Here is a 17,598-nt window from a genome sequence, read left to right as displayed (position 1 = left end):
TGACATGCTCATCTGACCTACTTTTAGAGCCTAAAGATTCACTTGGCCCTGCTATTCACCAAACACTCATTCCCTTAGGATTTGCAGGCCATGCCATTTACCTGGCAACTGAACTTTCTCTAATGTGTTATATGTCCCAGTCAGAATTTAGGCTTCTTGAGAGCAGGGACTATCTCACTTTTTCTGATTTTATCCTCAGTGCTTACTACAGTATTTGGCACATAATAAGTGCTTTTTCATTCATCATTCATTTTCACTTTGGGTCTAGAACACTTCCCGCTGTCATAAGCCATATCTACAGCATTGTATCATATGTGTATTTAAATGAATCAGATTTATCTAATGTGTTTTTGTTTAAAGATTCACTCCCTGGCTAATGCCCTGTCAATGCCTCAGTTGCTTTCTTCCTCCCCATGGTACCTACTGCTGAGACAAACTGCAGGAGTTCATAGGAAACCTAGCCCATCTGTGAATGTTTCTGGGATTTTCTACATCTCTGGTCCCTTAATCTTTCTTTTTCTTAATAATGATCCAATGCTTCCTCCACCACAGTTCCCATCTCTGGTCAAGCTGACACCACTGGCTGGCCCCGATGCCTATCTCTTGCCATCACAGATTAGTGCCATAGAATGAATGTTCAGCAACTTTGCATTGCAAGGAATGTTCAGCCTGGCACTTTTAAGCCAGGTCATAGATTCATAGCTGACCCATGTAGTGCACACCCACTTCTCATTTTAGAGATTTGGAAACTGAGAACCAGGAACATTAAATGAATCACCCTGCATCCCAAAGCCACTAAGTCTATGAGGTAGGCTTTTAACACAGGGACTCCAAGTCCAGCATTCTAGCTGGCCTACTTCTTCCTTCCTTCTAGCCAGGACACAAATGGAAACCAAGAAAAGACCTTACTTTAGAAAGACTAAGGTCATCCAGTGCATTCCAGGTCACTGCCAGTCATGTTGACTTTGGTCTTGCTGCTGGACTTTAATGACTCTGGAGGATGCAGTGAGGCTTTGAGTAGCGCTGCCTCACTTAAATCCAATTCATGTGCAAGTCAAGACCTCACTCTCCTGAAGCCATCGGTCCTCTTCAAGAAGGAAGGACAATGACAAGAACAACAAAAGCCAGCAAGCTGCTGTGTATTGTGACCAGCAGCATTAGAAAAATAGTATTTCTGACAACCTAATTCCTTGCTCAGTTCTTGATTTTCCCCTGGTAACCCAGTGGATTATGGTAGAGTAACTTCCCCCTTAAGTTAGTTTCCATCTGAATAAGAAAGTAATGACATTTCTAGCTAATTAAAAGTGGCAAAGGCATTTGTGAGAACTGAAAAAAGCATTAAACTTATGGCTGAAAGACATGAACTGTGAACATGAGCCTCTCAATGGCAACACATTCCAAGAAAAGGTTATTAACTTCTACTCGCTGTTCAAACCTCCCTGTTCAAAAGGGACAGCCTTCCAATGAGAAGGACTCATATCTAGACAATTTAATTTTGACCATACACGATTTTTACCGGACATGTTCACTTAACAACCTAACCCTCATGTAAGATGATATTCCATTGTTGAGTCTGGTTATTACTGTATATTTGCATAGGGGTTTCTGGTATTTGGAAGAGTTAGGGAAGATGGCTATTAAGCTGTTGGTTCTGTCTTATTAAAAGATGCCTAGAGGCATCTTGGTGGTACAGTGGGTAGAATGCCAGACCTGGGTCTGAATCCTGCCTCAGACTTTTACTAACTGTGTGACACTGGGCCATTCACTTAACCTCTATGTGCCTCAATTTCTTCAGCTAAAAAATGGTGATAACAGCATACTAGCACTCAAAGTTGTTCTGAGGACCAAATGAGATAATAGCTGTAGAGAACTTAGCACAGTGGTAGAACTTGGAATGAGTTTAGTAAAGGTTCCCTTCCTTCCTTCCCTCTTCTCCCTCTCTCGCCTTCCTTCCTTCCCCCCTTCCTTCCCTCTTTCCTTTACTCCTTCCCTCTTTCGCTCCCTCCTTCCTTCCTTCTTTCCATCAATACCTTTACAGTATCTGTTTATAAGAATTGGTTACCTCTTGCTGAGTACGCTGAGATTTCGCCATTATCAAGAGATGCCCCAGGACCCCAGTTTATGTTGCACCTATTTTTTTTTCTTCTGTGATTTCACTGGTATACAGAACTCCAACTGAGGAAACTCCTTCTACCAAAGCAGATCAGCACCTGCTCTGCAAGGTATCATCTTAGACAGTTGGCCAAGGCACTAAGAGTTCATTGACTGACTTGCTCATGGTCATACAGCCAGAATGTGTTACAAACATAAATTGAGCCCAGGTCTTCTTACCTCCCAGGTCAACTATTCACTAGTTGTTTCTATTGATTAGTACCATAGAATAAATATTCATCAACTAAGGGCAAATGGTCTCCTATCTTCTTTAATGTGCACCTGTGGAGAAGGGAGACAAGCAGTTCCATTGGACCATTATAGATGGATATTATCTTGGTGCAAAAAAGCAGGGAGATTAAAAGAGGATGATGTTTCAACCCCAAAGATGTCAGTTTTTATCTTGAAACTGTCTACTCTTCCCCACTGGGAAGTAACTATACGATAGTAAAAAGAATACTGGATTCATACTTAAAATTTGAGCTTGTGTCCCCATGCTGCCATTTTGGGCCCACATGACCTTGAACAACTCATGTAACTTTGCTGAACTTCACTTTCAGAAAGTTACATGTCTCACCCCAAATCGTTGCTGTTGTTTGTCCTTTGTTCTCGAAGAGGACCATGGCATCAGGAAGGTGATGTCGTGACTTGAAGTGAAATGGATTTAAGTGAGAGAGAGCTGTGCAAAGTCACTAGCCTCACTTTTTTCTCTGAAGTCATCTGGGTCCAATGGCAAGATATAGATCAGGACAACTCGAGATGACCCCCCACCCCAAATCATTCAGGCTACAAGTGACAGAAAACATTTAAAGGTTTCACTCACTAATTCATTCAGTTGTTGTCATCAAAGGGCTTTGTGAGCCTTAAAGCACTATTTAAATGTGGGCTTTTATTATTAAATTCTTAATTTCCCCTAAGTCATTTTACCAATAAAGATTGTTTCTCAATATTCCCAGAGAGGTCAGCCTTGCCTAATATTCTCTTAACAGGATTTCTAGTTTAAACACTACGCTTCATTATTGGAAAAGGTACAAGAGATGGTTGTAATCAGAGCTTTCACAACTTAAAAGCACAATTCTATTACTTTAAAGGTTGATCCAATTATTCAAGGGTTAAACATAGCTATTCCTTTTTAATCTCAGTTTATGAGATTGAGAAAAAGTATGGCATTTCTAGGCATAGTCAACCTGTTAACAGAAAAAAAAAGAGTCCATGACATTTCTGGTTTCAAATACCTATTTTAAACAGGTAGCTCTTGTAGTGAGAGCCCAATAGAATGAAAACCTTCCTATCAATTAGAGCTACTGAGAAGTAGAATGAGCTACTTAAAAGGAATCCTGCTCAAAAGAGGTCTTCAAGAAGTACCTGAATGATCAGTTTTTGGCATGCTGAAAAGGGGCTTCTTGAACCAGTAAGGGTTAGAAGGTATGATCTATGAGCTGGGTACCACAGTGGATAGAGTTCCAGGACTAGAGTCAGCAAGATGTGAATTGAAAACTGGCCTCAGATACTTTACTAGCTGTGTGACCCTAGACAAGTCACTTAATTTTTGTTTGTTTTCAGTTTCCTCATCTGTAAAATGGAAACTATAATAGCACCTACCTCCCAAGGTTGTTGAGAGTATCAAATGAGACAATAATTGTAAAGTACTTAGCATGGTGCCTAATGGTCTCTGCTATCTCCAATCTTTCCCCTTCCAAATCCATTCTTAATGTCCATGTTGTTGTTGTTCAATCATTTTTCAAATGAAGAGTCCAACTCCTCGTGAACCTATTTGGGATATCACTGGCAAAGATATTGGAGTAATTTGCCATTTCCTTCTCCAACTCATCTTATAGATGAGGAAACTGAAGCAAACAAAGTTAAGTGACTTGGCCGGAGTCACACAGTGTCTGAGGCCAGATTTGAACTCAAGAAGTTGAGTCTTCCTGATTCCAAGTCAAGCACTTCATTCACTACACTACCAAGATGTCCCTAAATAATCTTCCCAGGAAATATATCTGGCCTTATCACTGCTCTAAAACTTTCACTACCTTACTCTTGCCTAGATGATTACATTCAAAGTTCTCCACAGTTTATCTCCAACCAACTTTTCCAGTCTTATTCAATTTAATTCAATGGATACATATTTGTAAGTTGCAATATGCATAGTACAATCAAAATCCACAGTTCCTGTCTTCAAAGCACATTTATTCTGCTGGAATTAAACTGAAAAAGTTCTCATGTGCCAAGTAAGTAATCTGTATTTTATCATATAGGTGAGAAGCATTCATGGCCCACAGTCCCACAAGCTACCTTTAAAACTCTCAGGGGCAGCACAACAGACTGCAGATTAAACAAACAGATCAAAATGTAATTGGGAAATGTTTAACAAAATACACAAAAATACAATAAAACATAGATGATGTTGATTTGTGGTTTTTGAAGTTTATATAGGAACCCCTTTCTCTTTGAATTTGACACTGTTAAAATAGGTAATAGGGAATAACAAGATTATTCAGAAGGTAAGGGTGTTTAACAGTCAAAAACTACACTCAATAAGTGTGAGGAATGAAAAAAGGCCATAAAGTTTAGAAGTGAAAAGATGATTGGTAGTCTTGAAAAGAGGTGTTTCAGGACAGTGATAAGGTAAAACAAACAAACAAACATATTTTAAGGGAATGAGAAGTAGATGGTGAGAATCAGGGACCATTCCCTATAGGGATGTCCCCTATAGGATATAACTGTTTCAACTTCATCACCTCTCACCTGGACTACTGACTAAACTTCTTAATTTGTCTCCCTACTTCATCTCTCTCCTCTCTTGAAGGTCCTCCTTAATATTGCTACTAAATTAAAGTCCTTCACAATCAGACCCGAACCTTCCTTTCAAGGTTCATTATGCGTGAATCCACAGTTCAGTCTAACCAATCTACTCCTGTTCCCCATTTGCTGCATTTTATCTCCCACCCACAGGCCAGTGTGCAAGCTGCCTTATCCCTGGAAGGCATTCCTAGAATCCATAACTTTCTTTAGAGTTTAACTCAAGAACCAACTTCTACAAAAATCCTTTCTCAATCTCCCCTTCTAGACAATTATAAGGTTAATGGGATATAAAATCTTCCCCGCCCATTAATAGGCCTATGTGCCAAGCTGTGATACATCCTGAATCACAAAGAGCCCATTGGGGGGAGGAACTTGCTTAAGGGGAGACTTTCTCATAGGAAGGCTTCCACACTTTTTGGTACTAACCTAATTAGGCTATGAGTCATGAGGGTTGCGATACCTTCTGACTCTCAGAAGTGAATATATACTCTGAGTTGATATTTTGCTTTGGGGGTTCACTTATGACAAGAACCATTTGATTTCCTGGTCAAGACTCTGAGTAATCATATGTTCAGACTTCCCGACTGTTCAGATGTAAAGGCTATCTTGATCCAGTGGTGTATGTAAAATGTATAGCAATAATGCTTACTTTCAGGCAGTCAGAGCCCTGTCTATTGGTCTTTATGCTAATTTCTCTGCTTGTATTTTCTCTGTGCTGACCTTTCCCCCGAACTAGTAAATGTAATTAAAAGTAGGATTATTAACCCCTTTTTGAGCAGTCATTCCTTTAAAAGCAAATGAAAGAACTTATACTAGCAAACCATTCTGCATATGGTAGAGTGCTTGCTATTACACCAACCTACAACATTACAATATATTTACTTTGCATAGTTTTTGTATTTACTTATGTGAGTATATATTTTCCTCAGTCAAATGTTAAGCTCCTTGAAGCCAAAACACACTTTTGTGTCTGCATACACGATGCATAAAACAGTGTTTGACCCATAGTACATACTTAAATGCGTGTTGGATGGATAGATGGATAGTAATGTGGTTAGTATGAGGTGATGGAGAGCTTAGTGTTTATTTGGCAGAACACAATCTCATGCCCTCAAACCCTGCATTCCGGCCTAACTGGACTTCTGGCTTTTCCTCCAACTCACCTTGCTATTATCTACCCCTGTGTGTTTTTACTGGCTCATTCTCATGTCTAGGATTAACTCTTTTTGTCATTCAGAATTCTTTGAGTTTAAAACTCAGCAGCCACTCTTTCACAAAGCCTTCCCTGATTCTCATGGATGAAAGTATTCTCTCCTTCCTCAAAAACTGTCCTAAGTCATGTAGAGCATCCTTTGTCTCATCAAACTCCATTCTATATTAACTTAGTTGTGTACCTGCTATATTCCCCTATACCTAATAGAAGGTGCTCTTCCCAAAGGCAGGGAATGTGTCACAAGCAAACAAATTCTTGCATCCCTAACGTGTAGCATAAATCTTTGCACCTAGTAGGCATGTAATGTTTGCTTATTTGGAATGAACCACCTTGTTACAATCAGTCATCTGCCTCAGATCTAGTCATCTTGTGACTGGAGTTTTAGTAGTTATAATGGCAAAAGGCCTATCTTTCTTTTTTTGTCTGTTAAGACTTGCAAGCAATCCTTATTTCTCCATTTCTCATTCTCACATGGTCCCCATCCCTCTTACTCCTGGAATATTTTGTATTTTGACATGAATTCTAATGCCTACATTCTAAGTATTGGGTAGCCTGTATTCTTTGCATGTGCATGGTTTACTCGGATCGAAGAAGCTATGACAGATACTCCAGTTTGGGAGATAATGAATAGTCCTAGAAAATATTTCAGATGCTTCTGTACACTCTGCCCCATGTTCAAACTGATGGGGAAATATGAATCAGCTAATACACCTGGGCAGCCTACATTAAATGAAAAGAGTGCCAAGGAGCTTTCTCCTTGATACTTTTACATAAGTGGAGAAAGAATGATTTAATACAAATGTACAATGAAAGAATTCTGGATTCAGAGGACCTGGGTTCAAATTCCACTTTTGAACAAGACAACAATGAGCTCATCATTAAAATGAAGGAGTTGGACTAAGATGGCTTCCCTTCCAGTTTGAAATCTGTGAACAGAGGCCTCCATTTTCATTCACTGAGAAGGGGCTAGGACAGCAGAGTCCTTTGGTTTAGAGTATGAATCAGATTATTTGAGATTTCTTTCCACATACTTTGGTCACATAGCTGCCTGGCAACAAAGGTGATCAGAAGTTAAGGGGACAGGTACCTAAGCAAGGACATAGTATACCTATCTACAAATTATCCAGAAAAATTAGAGACAGAACTGGGATAAAAATATATAAGCCCCAAACCTCATTTTAGTCCTCATTTTTTAGTTGTTCCCTTATTAAGATGTAACTAAATAACAGCTAAAGAGGCAATTTTATTTTTAATCCCTCATCCTTTCTTGATACTGTCCCCAATAAACTGCGTTCCCTGATAGGTGCATGCTAAAATAAAGGAAAAAGAGGAGGTACTCAGACAATCCACAACCTAGAAAATTACTCCCAGAATAAGAGAATTAACTTTGTTGTATACATTTATTTTAATTCATGGCATATTTATTTAATTACTTTCCCATTTGATAATGGGATTTAAAATTTTTAAGATAGACCATTAAAGAAAGACAGCACGGCAGAGTGAGTAGAGGGCTGCCCTTAGAGTCAGATAGACCGGGATTGAAGTTCTGTCTCTGACATGCACTGGCTGTAAGCCCACATGCAAGCCACTTAATGTCTAAGCAACTAAGACTAGAGGTTGCAGAAATATTGCTGATCTAGATTGGTGGAGGGAGTTTCTACCCCCTGGAGTTCCTTATACTGATGAAATAATAGGTCTGGACAAAATGACATTAAAATGTTAAATACTTCCATCTATATTCACACCACTCAGACATATACGTCACTTATACTATGTATTTTAGACCCGTGGTGCTAAAAAGAAATAAAAGATGAAGTTCTTTCTTTGAGCCACATTTATTTTTATGGAAAACTGAAGAGCAAATAATTGGAAATCCAATGATCCCTTTAGGCTCCTGGGTTCCTGGTTAGACAATTTGACTGTCTCAGCTGGACTGAAATGATATTCACCTTCAATGCAATAAAACAAATGCATATTAAGACTGGGCATGCAAGACATATAGGGAAGGTTTAACTGACTCTATCCAACTTATATGCAAATGATCTTCAGGCAAATATTCTGTTTGTGGGGCAATATTAAACTAAGAGAAATAAGCCACAAATGAGATTTTTCAGCTGGTAAAAATGGGCATAAGCCAATTCTACCCTAAGGGGAAGCAGTAATTTGATTTTGAAAACTCAAGCAGGAAATGCCAGCATTACAGGAGTATTTCATAACATTCACCCAAGGAAGCAAGAATTCCAAAGATGAGGTGAGTCTAACAAGGCTTGGGGTTTACTGATCCTCGGGATCTCTTTTAAACATAACCATCAGACCAGGTATATTGTCAGAGCAGAAAGCTCTTTTCCCTTTGAAGAGCTAATTGTTTTTTTAAAAAGGTTCCAATTTCACTTTGATTCTGTGTGTTGTTGTTGGCATTCAAAGGCCTTCGGGGTAACAGGTGCATTTCAAATAGATTGAAATAACAAATAAATTGGATCCAGGATTTATAGCATTAGTGATGTCTTTATTCTCTTATTCCTTTGCTGAATGCTTGGCTTATGAACTTCCTGGCTGTGCAGCCACCCAGTACCGGGAGGAGGGGTGTTAGCCAAATGCATGGGAGTTGGAGAGTGAAGATGATGAGGATGAGGACAATGTCAAAGAGAAAGGCCCTAGATGAGGGGGTAGAAAACTTTGCAAGGTAGTTAGTGTTTCAAATCATGCCAGGTGAGCATGTGGCCTGCTAAGTGAGGGTATGTGGGGAACATGGTCCTGGATAACGGAAGGCCAGTTTTTTTATGTTGAGGGGAATGAAATGAATCCTGAAACTTTCAGAAGACTCTCTCATGTAATATAGATTGGAGAGAGCCCTGCTTTAAACCATCAGAGAGATCAAAACAAAATGGTTTTGGGGACTCGTTTCTTAAGGGAAACCCTATATTTAAAGAGAAAGTAGGAGAATTCATTTGAATTTCAGTCTGCGCCTTCTAAGTGTTTTCTAGACTAGTGTGTTTACTTATAAACAAATGAGTAAATTCCTTCACAAGCAGAACTTGAGCTAAAGTAGCGCTCTCTTCCCTCCTCAAATTATCTTGTATTTATTTATTGATGTAGTGGCAAAATGGTGAAGGGGATAGACTGCAGTGCTTTGAGTTGGAGAAAACTGGGATCAAATCCTACCTCTGAGACTTGTTAACTATATGCTTCTGGGTAAATCATAGCTTCTCCTTGCCACAACTTTTCAAGACTTAATCACTAATCACAGAAAAGATTTTATCTGCATTGATGTAAAGAGTTCCCCCATCTTGAGGAAATCACAGTTTCTTTGGGTGTTGATTGATATCTTCCTACCTAGCATAGTGACCTATATGTACCAGGCATTTAATAAATGTGTATTGAGTTGAATTAAGTACTGGATCATGAACTCAAAGCTGAGAGGAATTTAGAGATAATCTAGTTCAGAGGATTCATTTTACACTTAAAACAACTGAGAGCCAGAGAGCTAGAATGACTTGCCAAGGGTTACCCAGCTAGTCAATATTGGAACTAGGTCCTGGACCTAGATTTACAAATCTTTGTTTAATTCTGTAAGCCAAATACTTACCAGCAGAACAGGAAAAATAAAGGTTTCACTTTTGTTATACACCATCAAGGGGAATGGGGCCTAAGCTATGGAGAGTTCAAAATCAATATAAAAACCAATTTTCACAAAATATTATCAGAATCTTATGGTACAAGAAGGCTGAGACCTCAGATGCCCTGCAAAGGTAAAAGAACTAATTGTGGGACCTGATTTTGTTTTCATAGGAATCAATTCAGTGGGATTTTCATTTTTCAATTATTCAATAACATCCAATTTTCCCTTCACACCACAGCCAGATAGGAGAAGAGAAATTGCATATGTCAATCACAAGGTAAGGCAGTCAACAGGACCTAAATTACCCAGAACCCTATGCCACCTACTGCAAAGAACATAGCTTGAAAAGAACATTGGCAACTTCTGGCAAGATGGCTGAGTGAGACACTGTCTAAGATCAGTTACCTTCCATTACCTAGTCAAAAAAATGTGCCAAGTGTTCTTCTGGGAGCCAAGATGGAGAAGTAAGCAGTAAATCACCAAAACACTCCCATATTCTCCTCCAAAGAGTCATAAGAAGACCCCAAAACAAATCCTGAAGCAGCAGAGCCAACAAAAAGGTGTTGTAAAACAATCTTTTAGTCCAAGAAACTTGGAAGACTGGCAAGAAAGGTCTCCCTTACTCAGGTAAAAGTCCAGGACCGAAGGTTCCCAGCAAAACCAGTAAGGAGGTCCTGAGACCTCCAGTGTGTGGAGCAGGTTAACACCAACACCACAATCCCCCACATGCTTCAGCCTCGCCAGGGGAATGGGCAGCCTCCAACTCTGAGAACTACCATGTACTTCAGTGTAGCCCCAGGCAAACAGGAAACCTCTAGCATTTAGATCTCCATGTACACTTCAGTAAAGCCCCAAACCTACAGGTCTCTAAGTAAACAGATAGCTGCCAGCCAGCCCCACCAGGTGTTTCAGCATAGCCCTAGGCAAACAGGCAGCCAGCAGCTAGACTGCCACATGCTTCAGTGTAGCCTGGGGGGAAATGCAGAAATGCCCCACCAGTCTCAGCTTATGTCAGACACCAGCACTAGGACCCCAGTTCAGTACAAGGTAAGCTGCCAAACCCCTATAGTTTCCAGCAGCACCAGCCATACCACACCCCACCCCATAGGTGTAGCACCAGAAAAGGGTCCCCCAAGGGCCTTGAGGCAACATCAGCACCATGTAAACAGTTAGGGCCTACAACCCTAGCATGGGAAGCCTGAGACAGTGCTCCCCTCTCATCCCTGGAGCAGAACTCGGATTTAAAGGAAAGAAAAAAGGCCAAAAAAGATGAACACAAACAATAAAAAAAATGGTCTGACCATAGAAAGTTATTATGGTGACAGGGGAGATGAAGACAAATTCAGAAGAGAACAACAATGTCAAAATACCTATGGGCAAAGCCCCAAAGAAAAATGGGAAGTGGTCTCAAGCCCAGAAAGAAATCATGGAAGAGCTCAATAGGGAGTTTAAAAATCACATAAGAGACATGGATGAAAATTTTGGAAAAGAAATAAGAGAATTATGAAGAAAGAGTCAATAGCTTGGAAAAAAAGAAAACCACAGCTTAAAAGGTACAATTGGTCAAATAGAAAAGAAAGTACAAAAACTAACTGAAGAAAACAACTCCTTAAAAGTTAGAATTGGGCAAGTGGAAGTTAAAGACTCTAGGAGACATCAAGAATCAATCAAACAAATTCAAAAGAATGAAAAAAATAGAAGAAAATGTAAAATACTTCATTGGAAAAAGAACTGACCTAGCCAATAGATCCAGGAGAGACAATGTCAGAATCATTGGACTACTTGAAATCCATAATCAAAAAAGGACCTGGACAATATCTTTCAAGAAATTGTCAAGGAAAACTGCCCTGATATCTTGGAATTAGAGGGTTAAATAGACTCTTAAAGTATCCACACTTGGGGAAGTTAGGTGCAGTGAATACAACACCAGCCCAGGAGTCAGGAGGACCTGAATTCAAATTCAGCCTCAGACACTTAACATTTACTAGCTGTGTGACCTTGGTCAAGTCACTTAACCCCAATTGCTCTGAATTCCCCCCTCCAAAAGGACAAAAATAAAAAAGAATTAAAAAAAATAATCCACTGATCACATCAGGAAAGAGATCCCTAAATAAACACTAAAAATTATTGCCAAATTAAAATACAAGTGTCCAGAAAGAAAGAATTCAAACATTGAGGAGCCACAGTTGGGATTACATAAGACTTAGCAGTTGCAGTTGCCACATGAAAGGATCAGAGGTCATGGAACATGATATCCTAGAAGGTAAAGGAGCTAGGACTAGAACCAAAAACCACCTACCCAGTGAAATTAAGCCTAATACTTCAAGGGAAAAAAAATTTCATTCAATGAAACAGAAGGATTTCAAGCTTTCATAAGGACAAGACCAGAAATGAACAAAAAAAAAAGTTGATCTCCAATATCAAGACCCAAGAGAAGCCTAAAAAGGCAAAATAAACAAACATAAGGTACTTGATGGAGCTGAACTGTTTACACTAGTACATGGAAAGATGACACTTTTAGTTCTTAAAAAATGTACCACTGATAGTACAGCTAGAAGGAATATACACAAACAGAGGGCGTAGGTAAAAGGTGAATTTGAGGGAATGACATAAAAATTAATGAAGGGATGAAAAAGAAGAAGTACACTGAATGCAGAAGAAAAGGAGGGATAGAATTGGATAAATTATTTCACTTGAAGAGGCAAGAAAAACCTACTACAATGGACAGAAAGATGGAAGGGTGGGTGGTAGCCATTGCTTCAACATTACTCTCATTAGTATTGGCTCAAATAGGGAATAATATACACCATCAGTTGAATATGGAAATCTATCTTACCTCACAGGAAAGGAGTGTTGGAGGAGATTAAGTAAAGGGTGGAGTAGAGATTGAAAGAAGAGAGGGAAGAGGGGCGGCCAGGTAGCGCAGCGAGTAAGAGCACCGGCTCCAGTGTTGAGAAGACCTGGAGATCGAATCCCAGGCTCAGACACTTAGCACCCACCCAGAAACACCTGGCCGTGTAACCTTGAGCAAGTTACTTAACCCTGATTGCTTAAAAAAAAAAAAAGGAGAGAGGGAAGACCAGGGGAGGTGGTAGACAGAAGCAAAACACTGTCAAGGAGGGAAAGAGTGAAAGGAAAGAAAGGACAAACAAGAAGAAAAATAGGATGGAGTGAAGTATACAGTTAGTAATCATAACTGTGAATGTGAATGGGATGAATTCTCCCATAAAACAGATGCAGATAGCAGAATGGATCAAAAAACAGAATGCCACAATATGGTGTTTACAAGAAACACACTTGAAGCAAAGAGACATACACAGAGGGTAACGGTAAGGGATTGGAGCAGAATCTATTATGCTTCAGCTGCAGAAAAAAAGGGTGGGGGTAGTAATCCTGATCTCAGACAAAGCAAAAGCAAATATAGATCTAATTAAAAGGGATAAGGAAGGAAACCACATCTTGATAAAAGGAAATATGGACAATGAATAGAAATACTGAACATATATGCACCAAGTGATATAGTATCCGAATTCTTTTTTTCTTATTTTTTTCATTTATTGAGTAGTTTACTTTTTGCCTAGTTAAATGTAAAAACCATTTTTAACATTAGTTTTTAAAACTTTGAGTTTTAAATTCTCTCCTTCCTTCCTCTCCCTCCTCCCCATTGAGAAGGCAAGCAATTCAATATAGATTATACATGTGTAGTCATGCAAAACATTTCTATAATAGCTGTGTTGTGAAAGAAAACAGATAAAAAATTAAGAAAAATAAAGTCTCAGGTCCTTGTATTGCTGAGAATAGCTAAGTCATTCACTGCTGATCATCTTACAATATTGCTATTACTTTGTACACAGGACATTTCACTTTGCATGAGCTTATTTAAGTACTTCCAGGTTTTCTGGAAGTTCATCACCCAGCTCATCACTTCTTATAGTACAATAGTATTCCATCATAATCACATACTACAATTTGTTCAGCCATTCACCAATTGATGGGCATCCCATTAATTTCTAATTCTTTGCCACCAGAAAGCAGCTGTTAGAAACATTTTTGTATATATAGGTCCTTTTCCTTTTCTTTTTTTCTCTTTTGGGATACAGACCTAGTAATGGTATTGCTAGGTCAAACAGTATAGCATCCAAATTCTTAAGGAAAAAGTTAAGTGAGTTACAGGTTCAAGACCAAAAAAGAGGTAGAGAGCATTATGAAATATAAAATTGATAATATGGATTATATTAAAGTAAAAAGCTTTTGCATAAACAAAATTAATGCAACCAAGATTGAAGGAATGGAAAAAGCTGGGAAACAATCTTTACAGCAAGTGTCTCTAATAAATGCCTCATTTTTCAAATATGTAGAGAACTGAGTCAAATGTATAAGAATACAAGTTATTCCCCAATTGATAAATGATCAAAGGATATGAACAAGCAGTTTTTAGATGAAGAAATTAAACCTTTCAAAAGGCAGAGGAAGAAGTGCTCTAAATCACTTTTGATTAGAGAAATGTAAATTAAAACAACTCTAAAATACCACCTCATACCAATCAGATTGGCTAAGATGACCAAAAAATGATAAATGTTGGAGATGATATGAGAAAATTGGGACGCTAATCACTGTTGGTGGAGTTGTGAACTGATATAACCATCCTGGAGAACAATTTGGAACTATACCCAAAGGGCAATCAAACTGTTCATAATCTTTGATCCAGCACTAACACTACTAGCTCTCTATCACAAAGAGATCATAGGAAAGGGAAAAGGACCTACATGTACAAAAATATTAATAGCAGCCCTTTTTACAGTGGCCAAGAACTAAAATTGAGGGGATACCCATCAACTGGGAATGGCTGAACGAATTGTGGTATATGCATGTAATGGAATACTACTGTGCATTAAGAAGTGATGAACAGGGAAATTACAAAAAAAAAACCTGGGAAGACTTGTACAAACTGATGCAAAGTGAAATGAGCAGAACTAGGAAAACACTGTACACAGTATCAGTAATACTGTGTGATGATCAACTATGAGTGACTTAGCTCTTCTCAGCAACACAATGATTCAAGACAAGCACCAAGGACTCGAGAATGAAAACACTATCCACATCTAGATAAAGAAGTGATGGACTCTGAATGCAGATTGAAGCATACTTTTTTCTCTCACTTTATTCTTCCTTGCTTTTTTCTTTTGATCTGTTTCTTCTTTCACAACTGTGACTAAAATGTAAATAAGTTTTATATTATAGCACGTGTTTAACCTATATCAATCAAATTGCCTACAAGTTTCAGAAAAGGGGAGAGAGAAAAATTTTGAACTTAAAATCTTGTAAAAATTAATGCTAAAAACTGTCTTGACATGTAATTGAGGGAATAAATACTATTTAAATTTTTAAAGTAAAAATAAATGTACCAAATAGAGTAAATAAACATCATCAACAACAGCACCAACAATAACAACAGAGGGGGACAGGAAAGAATTCAGCCCTAAGAAAACTTCACAGAAAAAAAGTAACTTTAAAGAAAAATAAACAAATGTCCTCAAAGAGATTTGAACATTATAATACAACAGAAAATGATATAAAGACCCTTGAGGAGAGGAAATATATTGTAAAAACAATGAATACCCCAAAATGAAAATGGAAGAACAGCAAGAATCTCTAAATGGTTTAGAAGATAAAGAAAATAATAAGAGGAAAAAATAAGGATAGAAGTTAGGATCTCAATGTTGTGCCAAAAAGAGCAAGACAAGGGACCCCTGAGAGTAAAATTTGGAAGTGGATTTTATTTTCCGCGGGACTGTTCAAGGTCAGGCCCAAATCGAACCTGAGTCTACCCGGACAATGTGTCAGCTTTTAAAGGGATGCCACATGGCCAATGGTCAGGTATTAGGAAAGCAGAAATTTGCATAGGCCAAGACCAGTGATTGGTCTGTAAATTCCCACAGGCGCTAAGTCTCCCTGACCCGGAAGCCCATCCACCTCTGTAGAGGTGGGCTGATTGGGTAAAGGCAGACATCCATTGGGGGAGGGTGGAACTGACCTGGCAGTCTGCTCAATTCCCTGAGGGAGGGCTGAAGTTGGGGGATGGGAAAACCAGGTACAACATCAAGGGGGAAAAAAAAAACTAAAGATAAACAAGAATAGATAATTTAGAACAAATAAAGAATATCTCTAAAATGGTGTATTATCTAAAAAATATTGGCAGATATGAAGCTGCAAAATTTGTAAGATATGGCATCAGAGTAAAATAAAAAATAAAACTTCAAGATTAGAAGTTTGACTGAGGCAATGCCCATTCAGTTATTAAGGCTAGGTAAGGAATGCTTTTAAAAAATAAAAATCAGTCTGGGAGGGGGAAGACTCTCAGAGTTTCCAGCCAAAACAGAAACAATTGCTATTTACATTCACTCCACAAAATCAGGGATAAAGAGAAAATCTGAAATGTATCTAGTAGGAAATGTAGGAGAAAAAAATTCTTTTACTGAAATTGATTTTAAAATGCTTCATTTCAAGACTTTCTAACTTCTTATTGCAAAAAATTTACCGTGGCCAACAATAGGTCCCAGCCCAAGCCCTGCTTGGTCATTGTTTGGGCTCTGATGGCTCAAAGTGAATGTAAATAGAAACTGTTTCTGTTTTGTCCAGAAACTCTGAGGGCCTTCCTCTCCTAGACTGGTTTTTTTAAAGTAGGTAAAAGAGGCCATTCTTTTCCTCATTTCTCACCTAGCCTTAATCACCGAACAGGCTGTGCCTCAGTCAAACTGAGACCTGGGGGGAAAAAAAAAATTAAAAAGTCCAAAGGTCTCCCACTGTATCCCAGGTCATCTCTAGTCATCCTGAGTTATATCTTTTCCCTGGACCTAGATGGCTCTGGAGGAGAGAGTGAGGCTAGTAACTTTGCACAGCCCTCCTTAAATTGAATTCACTTGCAAGTCATGGAATCACCTTCCTGATGTCATTGTTCTCTTTCAGAATGAAAGACAAACAGCTTGTGAGTAGTAGGAGCTGCCCCACTGGGGACCCAATTGGCCAGTTCCAGTTCCCTTGCTCTTTCTCTCCTTCCATCCTCTCCCTCTGTCCACAGAAGGTATCATACTCTTAGCTGTGGATGCTCTGACAAAAGGTACGCACATCTCCATCACCAAAGTCTCACAAGATAGCTTGAGGTTTAAAGGCTAGATTTCTTTCTTAAAGACCATGCCTTTAATCTAAATCACTGCCTCTCATTGACTGGGCAACAATAGGTCCCAGCCCAAGTCTCCCTTGGTCATTGTAAGACCCCGATGGCTCAGAGTGAATGTAAATAAAGAGGCCAGCGGGGACAGCAGGGAAGGGAGGAAGGGAAGGGAGGGAGGAAGGGAGGGAGGGAGGGAGGAAGGAAGAAGGAAAAGAAGAATTATTTACAGTATGGTTTTTGACTTCACCATTCAACCAAAACTGTTTTCTGCAAAGTTATTGTTGCTCAGTCATTCAGTCACACCTGACTCTTTGTGAACCCAAAGACCATAGCACACTAATGTTGTCCATGGAGTTTTCTTGGCAAATATACTAGAACAGTTTGCCATTTCCTTCTTCAGGGGATATAGGCAAACAGAGGTTAAATGGCTCACCTAGGGACACACAGCTAGTAAGTGTCTGAGGGCAGATTTAAACTCAGGTCTCCCTAACTCCAGGCTACCTCTCTATCCACTGAGCCCCCTAGTTGCCTCTCCAAAGTTACCAGTGGTCTATTTAGTTGCCAAATCTAATAGTCATTTCTCAACCCTCAACTTTATTGACTTTTTTGCACCCTCTGACGCTGTTGACCCTCCTCTTC

The sequence above is a fragment of the Petaurus breviceps genome, unplaced genomic scaffold (genome assembly GCF_028583685.1).
Source record: "Petaurus breviceps papuanus isolate PSGF00001 unplaced genomic scaffold, PetGlider_PUasm1.0 118, whole genome shotgun sequence".
Taxonomy (NCBI): domain Eukaryota; kingdom Metazoa; phylum Chordata; class Mammalia; order Diprotodontia; family Petauridae; genus Petaurus; species Petaurus breviceps.
This window is presented reverse-complemented; position numbering follows the sequence as displayed.